General features: G+C 38.7%; 1 non-coding gene across 1 annotated transcript; it reads right to left on the bottom strand.

The window, feature by feature from the left end:
- Nucleotides 1–9,896: 9,896 nt before the first annotated feature.
- On the bottom strand, nt 9,897–10,007 carry trnal-caa (transfer RNA leucine (anticodon CAA)). The gene is made up of 2 exons: nt 9,971–10,007; nt 9,897–9,942 (listed from the first exon to the last, which is right to left on the bottom strand). It is a non-coding gene; the product is annotated as a tRNA-Leu (tRNA).
- Between the last annotated feature and the right edge of the window lie 4,981 nt (nt 10,008–14,988).

The following is a 14,988-nucleotide window of genomic DNA, read 5'->3' on the forward strand; positions in this document are numbered from 1 at the left end:
CTAGATTTTTCCAACTGCCTACAACAAGAAGCCCATTGTCAGCCCAGAAGGGAAAGAACACCACAGCCTATACGGCAGAGGCCTCCACCTCCTCCTAAAATGTACAACCATACTCCATGGTGCCAAAACTGCCCCTCATGTGACGACCTCTAAAGCCCGAGTTGCCCCACGTAAAGTTAGTCAGCCTCTCCCCAACACCTTATCTAAACGCTGTTCAGTGTGTGCCTATTGCAACTCTAGCGAACATGTCAGTAAATGTGGGGATTTCCTCCAGCTCACCAAAGACCAGAGAACTGACTGGATCAGACGTTGCTGGCGACGTGCACGAGATCACTTTGCAAATCAATGTGACCTGAAGGGATGCTGCAGCCAGTGCAATGGGAAACACCTACACATCCTATGCAACATTAAGCAAAGGCAAGTGCAGAATCTATATCTTGACCATCCTAGTGATTGCAATAAAGTACTACTGAAGGTAGTTGAAGTGACTCTGCAAAATGGAAACAAGTCCTTAGACACTTGTGCCTTACTGGATGATGGGTCTGAATGCACCCTGCTGCCCAAACACTCCAGTTAAAAGGGAAATCTGAGAGCCTGAAGCTGAGAACTGTGAGACCGGATGTTCAGACTCTTAACGGAGCTATGGTGTCCTTCACCCTCATTCCTAAAGCGCATCCAACTAAGTCCTATGTCATCAGTCAAGCTTTCACTGCTGGCCAGTTATCCTTGTCCGAATATTCTCACCCTGTGAAATCTCTCCAGCGACGCTACCCTCATCTCCATCAGCTTCCTCTCAAACAACTTAATAAAGTCACACCCCTACTCCTCTTGGGGGCTGATCAAACACACCTGATTACCCCAACACAACCAGTGAAATTGGGCCTTCCTGGAGCCCCTGTTCCAATTAAAACCCAACTCAGCTGGACACTGCATGGTCCTGCAAGGGATCTCACCAACTCTTCCTCCACTCATTTTCACTATATCTCCTTTAAATGCCCACCTGATGACATCTACCACAATGTACAGAAGCTGTGGCAGCTGGATGCACCACCTTAGAGAAGCATGAAAGCAGTGGTTCGATCTAAACCAGATCAAGAGGCAATGCAACAGCTTGAGACCAAAACCATCAGAACACCTGTTGATGGCATCCTACGATATGCCGCACCTCTCCTGCGTGTAGAACCCTGGGCCCCTCTGAAGGCCCCCCAAGGAGGCAGTAATGTCCCGTCTTCGCAGCTGTGAAAGGCGACTCCTTCAAAACCCACAACAAGCAAAAACCTATAACAGAGAGATCCAGAAACTAATTGATGCTGGATATGTCAACAAGTTGTCCTCATCTGGAGTGACGGATGTCCCTGAATCCTGGTACATATCCCACCACATTGTGCATCACAACAGTAAGGACCGCATTGTTTGATTGTCCCTTCTCCTATCGAAATCAATGTCTGAATTCAAAGTTACTTCCTGGACCAATCCTTGGGCCTTCCCTACTTGGAGTTCTGCTCTGTTTTAGGGAGCATAAAACTGCAATCAGTGGAGACCTTAAATCCATGTTTCACCAGGTGCGCCTGTTACCTCAGGATAAACCTCTCCTGTGACTCCTCTGTTGTGACCTGTACTGCAAAGCACCTCCAACTGTGTATGAATGGCAAGTTCTCCCCTTTGGCACGACCTCAAGCCCTTGCTGTGCTATTTACATCCTCCAAAGGATCATCAAAGATGCACAGGCAGATGAGCACATTACCCATTCCATACACAATTGCTTCTACGTGGATAACCGTTTACAAAGTCTACCCACCCCAGAGGAAGCCAAATACCTCCTTCACAGTCTGCGCACTACCCTCTCCTCTGGTGGCTTTGAAATCAGACAATTGGCCAGTAATGATCCTCAAGTCATCAGTGACCTACCTCCTGAAGCCAGGTCAGAACAAATAGAGCTCTGGTTATCACACCATCCTTCTCTTGATCCATCAGAGTCTACACTAGGCCTCCTCTGGAACTGCCTTACAGACAACTTCAGATATAGGCACAGAGCCATTGAACCTACAACCCCAACTATGCATCATCTTTACAGAGTTCTTGCTAGCCAGTACGATCCTCTCAGCTATATCCTTCCTTACACAGCAAGAGCCAAAATTATTGTCCAGGATTTATGGGGTAAGACACTGGGCTGGGATGATCCAAATCTCCCTCATTCTCCTAGAAGCCTGGTTTTCATGGGAAAGCAAACTCCCTGCTCTCTCCACCATCACTTTGCCTCGCTGCCTCACACGTCAGTCAATAAACTCCTCCTCAGCCACCCATGACCTTCACATCTTCTGTGAAGCATCAGAGCAGTCCTATGGTGCGGTTGCTTATATGCGTACAGAAGATCATCAGCAGGTGTACGTGTCCTTCCTCATGGCAAGATCCCGCATTGCTCCCAAAAAACAGCTATCCATTCCACAACTTGAAGTATGTGCAGCTCTCATAGGAGCTCAGCTATCTAGTCGCCTCCTAACAGAGCTCACCCTCTATATCAGAAATACTGCTCTGTGGACTGACTCTACGACTGTTCTCCATTGGCTTCTCTCTGATTCGTGTCGCTACAAGGTCTTTGCTGCTGATGGGGCGGCATGATGCTTCCCTTCCTCTCGTAACATCCAGACTCTGAGCTGCACAGTCGCCGTCAATGGCGTCATAGTCAAATCCTTTCTGATCATTTTTGGGCTCATTTCATCAGAAATTACCTCCTCTCTCTTCAGTCCAGACAGAAGTGGCGCACCGACAATTCTAACATGCAACCTAACACTGTCGTCTTGATTCTTGATCCTCAACTTACCCGATCTCAGTGGTCAGTGGGCAAAGTAATTTCCCTCCATCCCAGCAAGGATGGCCGTTGTAGGGTTTCTGATGTCCAAGTCAAGGACAGGACATACACGAGGCCCATTGCCCACCTTGTTCCTCTCCCAGCCCCACCTGATCCTCCATAAATTGGCAAATTTGCACTACAAATTTGGGGGCGGCTCTTGTAAAGTTTGTGTCCCTAAGCTGCACCCTCAAAGCAGTGCCACATCCCCCTTAGCCTGTTCAGTTCCCTGTTAGCCCCAAGCTCCACCCACCCAATCTCAAGCCAATTAGAGCCATCTCACAGACTTTATTAGCTGCACCTGTGTCCACAGCCTACGCTTTGTTGCATGTGGTTGTACTGTGCAGTGGACTGAGTTTTACTCCTTTCATTCTGTTTTTCCTGCGTGTGTGTAATTGACCATGTAAGTGCCTTTTGTTCGATGCTTAAATATTTTGTATGACTTAAGTTTGGCCTAAATGTGTTTGTTCATGCTTGCTCTAGTTCCTGTTTAGGCATGTGCTTTGGGCATGGGACATTATGGTTGCCTTGTACCTTATTTACCTACCTTATTCCTTTGAACTCCACATAAATATTCTCTTTAAAAACTTTCCATGCTCTTAAGACTTTATAAAATTCAGGAAATCTTCTCAAGCATATTATCTTTAAAATTCATCCACAAAAAAATCATCCCCCATTTTCCTACACTTATAAAGAAACTCATTATTTTTTTTCCATACCATATCATCATTATTCAAAAACTTTTTTTATCGTTTTTATTCTTATAGTCTTCATTCTTACCATTGGATCTATGGGTCTCAAACCTCCCTTTTCCACCTCCCCAATTATTGTGTCATATGCTATTTTTGCAGGCTTATCCCATTAAAAACGATAAAATATATAATTTTATTCTTTTGTACGCCCATGCTGGCAGACTAACCACACTTAAAGTATACAAAATCTTAGACAGAAATAAAGAATTTAAAACCAATACTTTCCCTTTTAAAAACAATTCTTTTTGTTTCCAAAAGTTTAGTCTTTTTTTCCATTTGACCTATAACCTCCTCCCAAATCAGGTCTCTTGTTTTCATTTCATCTTTTCCAAGTGTAACCCCTAAAATCTTTAATTCATTTCTCTGCTCTTTAAATTTCACATTTTCTTTCGAAAGTACATACCTTCCCTATCCTCATATATTCAGTCTTTTCTTTATTGACTTTAGCTCCTGTTCCTCCACAATATTTTTCAAATATTTATGTTGCTTCTTCTGTACAACTTTAAATCTTTTAAAAACAAAGTTGTGTCATCTGCATATTGGAATATTTTTCGCTGCATTTCATAATTTTCCACAAATTCCTTATCGGTTTTTCTTTATTTTATTGCTATTCCTAACAGTTCAGCAACTAACGTATAAAGTAATGCCGATAATGGGCATCCCTGACGTATAGACCTTGAAATCTCAATATAATCAGTTAAAAGCCCATTTACTTTAATACAACTTAAAATGTCAGTATAGAAACATTTCATCCATGTTATGAAATTCCTCCCAAACCCAAATTTTTCAATCAAGTAAAATATTTATGTTCTACTCTGTCGAAAGCTTTTTCCAAATCTATGCTTCTTAAATATCCTCCTTCACCTTTTTCTTTCATGTATCACATTAGGTCTCTAATATTTGTTACTATGTCTGATATATCTCTATTTATGACACCATATGCCTGATTTGTTGTTATAATATTTGGAATCACTTTTTTTAGGCTAATTGCCAAGATCCTAGCCAAAATCTCATAGTATTTAGCATAATCAACGGTCTGTAATTTGTAAGATCTTCTTTATCCCCTTTATTCTTATAGATTATTAGGGCCCAAGCCAGTAAGGCGCAGGGCCCTATTGTTTTTCTAAGGATTTTTTTTTTTCAAACTTCCGGGGCTTTTTAGGGGCCTTTGCATACTCAAAAACTCTTGAAAATTTGCACACGCGTTGGAACCTGCGGCCATTAGGACGTCGCAGGAGCTGGGACCCGGGCGTGGCACAGGGGCTCTGCGGCGCCCCCTGGAACACAGTCAGAAAACTTGACATTTATCTCAGACATACTTGCACGTATTCATATGAAACTCAGTACACATATAGATCTCATTGAGCCGAACAACTTTCACACTGCATGTCATAGGCTCCGCCCAACAGGAAGTTGGCTATTTAAGGCTGTTTAAAAAGCGCATGCTCTGGAATTTGATATACTTGTCTGAGGATTTCCAACCGATTGCCACCAAACTCGGTGAACATTATCTCAAGACATTGGGGATGCTAAATTGTGAAGAGATTTTTGATATCTCAAACGGTTTGCTCGTGGCTAGGCGATGAAGTTATGGTGAGAAATGAGAAACAGGAAGTGTCTAATAACATACACATACATTGTCTGATTTTGATCAAACTTTGTATGCTGCCGATCGCATACATGTGACTATTAGGAGTCAAAGTTATAGCGCCACCAACTGGCGGCAGGAAGTGTCATTTTCAAAATGCTTTTAATTCAGCTTCTTATTTTTGCCAGATTTGCTTCAAACTTCTTCAGAATAATGTCAAAACATGGCCGATGTAAAACTGGTGAGGGGATATTGATATCTGAAATATTGTTGCCATGGTAACGTGTCAAACGTTGATTTGAATATGGATTTTTGGAAAAACATAGCTGAGAATTAATGCATACTCCTCAGAGGAAAATTACACTATACACACCAAACTTTGTCTACAAGATGCCAAAACATTGAGGAACTTCTATTGCGGATGGATTTTGGATAGCTTGAATGGTTTTGCCGTGGTGATTTATTAAAATAACAGGAAAAAATGAAAGAGTAATTGTGTTGTATTATTGAACCGCAGCTTCCAAACAGTTCAAATCTTTTTACATACATAGAACAAGTCATTCTGAGGAAACAGGCATAGTTTCAAGACTTTACAACGCTCTATGGATAACAGAAAATTAAAAAACTATCAGACATCTAATCTCACTCTGTCACTCTGCCTCTTGTGTGAGGAAGGAAGGGAGGTGGGGATCTGGGTGAGTGTGTCTGTGTTGAGAGTGGGGGTGGGAGAGAGAGAGAGACCTTTAAACATCTCTTTAATCACCAGAAAAAAATCAGTAATTTTTTTTTTTTTTCATTACAGCTGAAGAAATCTCTTAGGTCTTATCCTTTTCTGTCAGTTTTAGGGACAAACAAATCTTAATACCACTTAATTTGTAGGTACTGACAACATAATTTGGTAACACTTTATAATAACTGCACGCTATGAATCATTAGGTAAGCATTAGTAAATAGTCAGTTCATCCTTTCTAAAGCATTGTCCCAACAATAATAATCATTAGTAAGCAACAGCTAAATACAGCTATAAATGCCTTTTTCTTGATTTATAAGCACATCTATTACAAAGGAGATTTAAAGGCTCAGTTATCAAGGTGGGGATCTGGGTGAGTGTGTCTGTGTTGAGAGTGGGGGTGGGAGAGAGAGAGAGACCTTTAAACATCTCTTTAATCACCAGAAAAAAATCAGTAATTTATTTTTTTTTTTTCATTACAGCTGAAGAAATCTCTTAGGTCTTATCCTTTTCTGTCAGTTTTAGGGACAAACAAATCTTAATACCACTTAATTTGTAGGTACTGACAACATAATTTGGTAACACTTTATAATAACTGCACGCTATGAATCATTAGGTAAGCATTAGTAAATAGTCAGTTCATCCTTTCTAAAGCATTGTCCCAACAATAATAATCATTAGTAAGCAACAGCTAAATACAGCTATAAATGCCTTTTTCTTGATTTATAAGCACATCTATTACAAAGGAGATTTAAAGGCTCAGTTATCTTCCTAACAGAAAAAAATAACAAACACAACACAGAACTCAGAAATATTTATTTCAAGATGCAAAAAACAAACAAATGAAACTGTACACTTGATTTTTTTCTATGAAATTGCAGAGGTTTCTTTTTCTTTTTTGTATAAAGTGAACAGTTGTACAGTTTCATTTTTTCAATCTTGAAAAAATATTTTTGTGTTCTGTATCCCTCTGTGTTGTGTTTGATTAACTTTTCTGTTTGGAAGATTAATGAGCTTTTAAAACTTTTTTTGTAAATGCTTTACAAGGTATAAAGGGTCCTCACTTTAGATGAGCTCACAAAAATATATGTCTGGCAGCTTCTAAATGTTTTACAACTACCTGACTTAATCATGAGTTACAGTAGGAATGTGTTAATAAAGCATTTATTAACACACTGAGCAACTATTATCATGTGTTTAAATAATAAGATTTATAAATGTACATTTAAATAGTTTATTAATCATTTACATACACTTTCTAAATGATCTTATGAACTCCTAAATAACTGGTTTGTAAATAACATAATAATTTAGAAATGATAAATTGATCATTAATAAAGTATAAAAATACAATTATTAAACATTATAGATATGCTCAAGAACAAAACATTTATAGCTGTATTTATAAACTGCTTACTAATACCTATTAATGTTGGTACAATGCTTTATAAAGAATGAATTGGCTGTTTACTAATGCTTAACTAATGATTCATAGTGTGCAGTTATTATAAAGTGTTACCAATTTTTTTTTAATGTTTAAGTTTTGAATATTAACTGACATTAATACATGCTATATAATTATTGTTCATGTTAATTAATACAGTTAATGTTAATAACTGAAACCTTATTGTAAAGAGGGGAGGTGGGGGGCTGGGTGAGTGTGTGTGTGTTGAGAGTGTGGATGAGAGAAGCGGTGGGTGAGAGAGAGAGAGAGAGAGAGAGAGAGACTTTAAATCTCTTTAATCACCAGGAAAAAAAATAATCAGTAATTTGTTGTTGTTGTTGTTTTTTCCCAACAGTTCAGCTCGCAGATGAAAACTGAGCTGTAATGAAGGCAAAAATATTTCACAAATATTATAGATAAATAAAATGGTTAAAAAATGCTTATAAATCATGAAAGGTTTTGGTAACATTTTAAAATAAGGTCTCACTTGTTAACATTAGTAAATGCATTTACTAAAATGAACTAACAATGAACAATATATTTTTACAGCATTTATTAATGTTAGTTAATCAAAATGTTCATGTTAATTCACAGTGCATTATCTAACGTTAACAAATAAAAGAGTGGGTGTGTAAAAAAAACACATTTTTTAATGTTTAAGTTTTGAATATGAACTGACATTAATACATGCTATATAATTATTGTTCATGATAATTAATACAGTTAATGTTAATAACTGAAACCTTATTGTAAAGTGTTACTAAAGTTTTCTATATTGTTCTGTGTATGTGTGTTTCACAGTCTTAATGGTTTGGATTAACCCTTTAATAGCTGTATCCCTTAAAACCAGACTGCCAGAGTGTTACTGTAAATGCATGTGCCCGCTGTGCACCGTTCTCCTGATGCCTCCGGGATGGCGTTTGCACTGACGGCTTGGGCATATATGAATGATTAATCATAACTATTTATAATTAATTATAAATATGTAGATCCGCTGTAAGTATTTACTTGACCTCTCAGGGTCAACTGTCTGTCAATTCTAAGAATGTTAATTTCCTGGTTAAGGGAAATACCTTTCTTACGGTACAATTCTACACAGAGCCTGTAGCATAAATCTGCATGATTAAGGGACTCCAGTTATGAGCAAACAATGAACAACGTCAAGTGTGATACAAGTAAGACTTTATTAACTACATTAACACTTAAACTAGTCTAACATACACATACACACGCACACACACAAACACGCATACAGTTGGTATAGGAAAAGGAGTTAAAGTTTAGGCAGTAAAAAGAAGAGAAATAAAAATATGACACTATGGTACCATTTGATATTCAGCAGATCTACAGCCTGAAGGAAACATCAGATTCTTAGTTCAAACACACCTTTGTAAAAAGGTGCAAATGATACCTAATGTATCAATTAATAAGACTAAGTTTGAATACTTCCACGTCTTGTATGTCTGAAAGAGAGGCTTGATGCAATCTGAAGGCTCAAGTTGATCTTTGCTGAAGTTAGTTGATGGAAAAAGAACCAGTTTGAGTCAGAAAATCCCGGTGAATGGAAAGTCAAGGCCGAAGCCTGGCACGAACTTAGCGGGTTGCAGAAGCGTTCTAGCTCATGTCCTCATCTTAGAATTTAACCGAACCGCAGACCAGAGGTGGGTCACTGGTGTGAGGCCTTTAAGGTCTGAGAAGATTCACGCCTCTCAAGATGGGCTTGTCCAATGAGAAAGGCTGAAATCCCAAGCGGGAGGTTGCAATTACTGGAGGGTTTTTACGACACTTTGTGTGAGGGCATGGTAATTTGCAAATGTAATTCGCTTGAGTGTTGATGAACAAACTAGTAAATATTCTTAGAACACTAATATGTTGCATAGGTATCAGCGTGTAATATGCACTCTCATTTAGATCATCAGAAGACGAATTCATAGATACTAAACATGGTAGGATTACATATAGGTAAGATAACAGAAACGAGTGGTTCCATCGCAAGCCTGTATAAACGGTATACAATATAAAAGACAATATACACAATGATCTGAAGTATATGTGTGTTCATTTAAAGAAAGGTTTTCCTATTAATTAATTAGAGAAGAGTCAATTGTTACTGTGCATTGTGTCTTTTCCAATTGAAAAGGTAGTGATTTGCTCTACCCGCATTCCTTTGGGCAATAAAACCAGTGATATCAGCATTGGTTGCCATGGTGACCAGAGGCCTGGTGTCGTTCGCATACATCCTGACACCCAGTATGTTTATTGGGTGAGGGGTCTCTGACGATTTGTTAATCTAATGAATAACTGATTTGTTAAATCTTATGAAAAATGGTGTGGCTGATTGGTCCAGACTCTACAGCCTTGAGTCTGGCACCTTAGACCGCTCGGCCATTCTGACATAAACGTGCAAGGATGTGAAGGGCAACCCTATCCCTGGAGTTGGTCAGATGGCAAAATAAAGGATCCAAAACATATAATTTACTCTCTCATAATTACTTCCAATTCTACTTCTAGTCCAGTCCCTCTAAAAGAGCTTTTGTCAGAAGTGGGATTTGAACCCACGCCTCCATTTGGAGACCAGAAACCTCAATAACTGAAAAGGTTTATATGCCTTGAGTTTGGCGCTTAGACCGCTCAGCCATTCTGACAAGTTCACCCAAAGGTGTGAAGGACAAATCTATCACTGGAGTTGGTCAGAAGCAAAAAAAAGATTCAAAAGATATCATTTACTGTCACATAATTACTTCAAATTCTAGTCTGTTCACTCTAAAATAGCCTTTGTCAGAAATGGGATTTGAAACCACACCTCCATTTAGACACCAGAAACCTCAACAACTGAGAAGGTTGATAAACCTTGAGTCTGGAGCCTTAGACCACTCAGCCATTCTGACATAATCAGACAAGGATGTGTAACGAATCAGCTTATGGGAAATATGAATAATTAACCATAACTAGTTATGATTAATTATGAATATTTTAGACAGGATCTCAGGGCACTAATATATTGCCTATGTACCAACATATAATATACATTCTTGTTTAGATCATCAGAAGGCGAATTCATAGATACTAAACAAGGTATATGTAAGGTTATATGAATGAGTGGTTTATCGTAAGCATGGATAAAAATAGTCTATAATACAACAGATTAATACAAAACAGCAATACTATACACAATGGCCTGAAGAATATGTGTGTTCATTCAAAGAAAGGTTTTCCTATGAATTAATTAGTAGAAAAGTCAATTTCTACTGTGCATTTGTGCCTCTTGCTTCTGGAGAATGCAGCTGAGAGTCTGCTCGCATTCCACAAGGTTGTAAATGTATCGGGTTACCATGAAACCAGTGTCCTGTTCGGCGTCCTGGGGTGTTACAGAGTATTTGTGAAATCTAGCTAACAAAATATATATTGTGTGTTTGAGTGGTCCAGACGCTACAATGTGAAGGGCAACCCTATCCCTGGAGTTGGTCAGATGGCAAAATAAAGGTTCCAAAATATATAATTTACTGTCTCATAATTACTTCAAATTCTACTTCCAGTCTGTTCACTCTAAAACAGTCATTGTCAGAAGTGGGATTTGAACCCACACCTCCATTTGGAGACCAGAAACCTCAATAACTGAGAAGGTTAACATGCATTGAGTCTGGCACCTTAGACCACTCCGCCATTCTGACATAACCAGACAAGGATGTGAAGGGCAATTCTATCACTGGAGTTGGTCAGAAGCAAAATAAAGGATGCAGAATAAAGCATTTTCTGTCTCACAATTACTTAAAATTCTACTTCTAGTCTGTTCACTCTTAAAGCATCTTTGTCAGAAGTGGGATTTGAACCAACGCCTCCATTTGGAGACCAGAAAACCTCAACAACTGAGAAGGTTGACATGCTTTGAGTCTGGCACCTTAGCCGACTCGACCATTCTGACACAATCACCCAAAGATGTGAAGGGCAAATCTATCACTGGCGTTGGTCAGATGGCAAAATAAAGTACACAAAATATGTATTTACTGTTTCATAATTACTTCTAATTCTACTCTGTTCACTTTAAAAAGAGCCTTTGTCAGAAGTGGAACTTAAACCCACGCCTCCATTTGGAGACCAGAAACCTCAACAACTGAGAAGGTTGATACGCCTTGCGTCTCCGTCCTTAGACCACTCGACCATTCTGACATAACCAAACAAGGATGTGAAGGGCAATTATATCACTGGAGTTGGTCAGATGGCAGAATAAAGGATCCAAAATATGTATTTACTGTTTCATAATTACTTCCAATTCTATTCACTCTAAAAAGAACCTTTGTCAGAAGTGGGATTTGAACCCTCGCCTCCATTTGGAGACCAGAAACCTCAACTGAGAAGGTTGATATGACTTGCAGCTGGCACCTTAGACCACTCAGCCATTCTGACATATAAACCCAAGGAGTGAACAGAGCACTCTCAATTGTATTAGAAAAGGAATAAAATCCGATCGAAATTTCATTCTGATTGAGCTCAATCGGATCAATTAAGGTGTTTACGTGAAGGCTTTTCAGTCCAATTGAACCGTCAATTATTACGATTACAAACGGATTATATGGTTGCATGTAAACGTTGCCTGTGATGCATATTTTGAGTTTCTGTGCAAGGGCGCCCTCTGGCGTCCAGTATGAATGAAACAGACATTGCATGTGTTTAGTGCTCATTTGAAGTAAATATATGATAATCCATGTTTTTCTCCAGTGTATAGAAGTGTACATAAGTTGTTTTCCCCCACAGTGGATGCATAAAATTCTCGTATTTAATATTGAAGGCATTTTTTGATTTTATATAGGCCTACCTCCTGATAAAAATTAAGAAAATACTGTCAAAGATTTTTATCATAACAGTATCATATAATGTACAGTTATAGGCTGTCTGCATATTAACAAGTAACCCTGCAGTTTTTTTTTTTTTTTGTAAAACAATATTTTTCTGTCAAATAAAATTAGGTATTGTTATTATCTTATGATTATTTTTTGTCTAATTTTTATAAATTTGTTGCAGTTTTGCACTTTGACTTTTGACAGTCAGATATTTGAATACTGTGTGTAATATAACAACCGACTTTGACATCATAATTAGCATTGTTGTTTTAATGGGAAAAAAATGGAAAAGAGCTTGGATATTATGCTAAACTTCTCATATTGTGTTACACATAAGAAAGTAAATAATACGGATGGGTAGCAAAATTGTGTTCATATGTGGGTGAATGTGTTTGACAAAATTGCGCATTAAGATGTTTTGCAGATTAATTTCAGTAGAGTTCTTTTTATAGGCCTACAGGAAGTTTAAGTTCTGTAATAATGTTTTCATGGCACAGTTCTTTTATTTTAAAAGATCAAGGAATTTTATTTATAAATTTTTGCTCATACAATCCCTCTAAAATATCACTGCTGTCAGTGTTCGTGATAAGGACTCTTTCGATTTTCTCTCTAAAACCTCCATAATGTAGATTTTCCAGAGCAGTGGCGGCGTTTCACAAAACCGTAGGGTATCACAGTTTTGATAAATTAAAAATCCAATGGTGGAGTTGGTATTGTGGCTTTATCAGACACTTGCACTTAACATTTTATGAAAATCAACATCAAATGGAGTTAGTTTTTTTACCAGCGAATGACGGAAGTCTGTGGTTTGTCTGTCATTAGAACAGTTGTATCTGAGGCAGCAAGTGCATCACATTAAAGGGGTCATATGATGTTGCTAAAAAGATCATTATTTTGTGTATTTGGTATAATGAAATGTGTTTATGCGGTTTAAAGTAAAAAAAACACATTATTTTCCACATACTGTACGTCATTGTTTCTCCTCTATGCCCCGCCTTTTTGAAACGCGTACATTTTTACAAAGCTCATCGGTCTGAAAAAGCAAGGTGTGCTCTGATTGGCCAGCTATCTAGTGCGTATTGTGATTGGCCGAATACCTCAAGCGTGAGACAGAAATGTTACGCCCCTTACCGTACTGTGATGCCGTGTCCCGGCCAGAGAGACGAGACAAAAACATTCAAACCCATTATAAACAAGGCATTTGTTGCATCCAGTGGGGACATAATTACTGATTATAATGACTTATACTGTCTTTTTACGAGTTGCGTTGCATTGCGCCGCGTAAACATAAAACCCTGTCTGCATTCTCTCGCTCTCTCTCGGACGCACTCGGTCCCTCTCGTGCACATTTTTGGTCTCGCTCACGCATCTCGCTCTCTCTCGGACACACTCGGCCTCTCTCGCGAACTGTCGCTCTCTTTCTCTCCAGCCCGGCGCCTCATAGGTGAAAGCCGATCCGGCGATCCACAGCATATATACATCCAAATACATCCAAGTTGATGTATTTCCTCAGCAGTGTTGGGCAAGTTACTTCCCAAATGTAATACACTATATATTACTAGTTACTGTCTAACTAAAGTAATTAGTTACATTACAATATTGCTGTCTCTGAATTGCGTTACACTACTTTTGCGTTACTTTCACCAAAATATCCACATAAGTATTACAAAATGCCAAAATGTAGTTTATTGCTACTCATTCTACATCCAGTGGCGGGTAATGTGGTAGGTCTATATAGCATACAATTATAAAATCCTATTTAGATACCGGTATATGTCTACATTAATGTTACGTTGTTTAGGTTTAGGTTAAACACAGATAAGCACAAACCGCATTATTACATTCCTAAATAACACCGGTAAATAAAGCTAAATGTTATCAATTATAATATACAAACAATAAACACAATACCTAGCCTATAGGCTATTTTGAACAGTTTCAGAAGAAAACAATGAAAAATACAAGTTGCTAAACAAGCCCAAACGAATAAGGCTAATTCAATGCGAAACTGAAAGCAAATGGCGTTCTCACGCAGCCTACCTGTCACGAATCCAGTCCATGAACTTCCAATTTCATTGACTCTCGCACTACACACTGTTGCACATCACCCCGGACTACATTTTCCATCATGCATTGCACTGATTGCACTCAGCACGGATTGCACACAGCTGTTTACACTGATTGCACCCAGCTGTTTCATATCACTCCCTCACTATTTAACACTCACTCTGATCCCTTCCCTCTGCCAAGTATTGTTTAGCGCTTATCTTTCCCCAGATAGCTACATTACGGAGCCTTAGTGATTTTCCTTAGCCTTAGCCTTAGCCTTAGCCTTAGTCTTAGCCTTAGTCTTAGTCTTAGCCTTAGCCCTTTTCTCGGTTCTTGATCTTTGCCTGGTTTCTTGGATTTCTCCCTTAGTCTTGTCCCTTCCGATTCTGTCTGCCCATCGGTGACCTTCGCTAGCCCTGTGACTGTTCTTGTGTTTTGCCCGCCATATACCTGTCTGCCTCTGTTTGACCCTGCCTGCTTCATGACCACGTCTCTGTCTTCTCCACAATAAAGCCTTGCAGATGGATCCGCACGTCTCACGTCTCGTCAGCCCCGTAACAGATATTACGCAGCGCCTAATTTATTTATTGCATTGGGTTTATGCAACCGGCCCCAGGTTGAAAAAGTAATTAACTATTAAGAAAGGTGACAAATTGTCACACAAAAAATATATAGCTAATATCTATATGCAAATGCTGGGATCCTTGGGACAGATATATAGGCCTAGGTCTATTTAAAA

The sequence above is a fragment of the Sinocyclocheilus grahami genome, unplaced genomic scaffold (genome assembly GCF_001515645.1).
Source record: "Sinocyclocheilus grahami isolate Dianchi unplaced genomic scaffold, SAMN03320097.WGS_v1.1 scaffold374.1, whole genome shotgun sequence".
NCBI classification, from domain to species: Eukaryota; Metazoa; Chordata; class Actinopteri; order Cypriniformes; family Cyprinidae; genus Sinocyclocheilus; species Sinocyclocheilus grahami.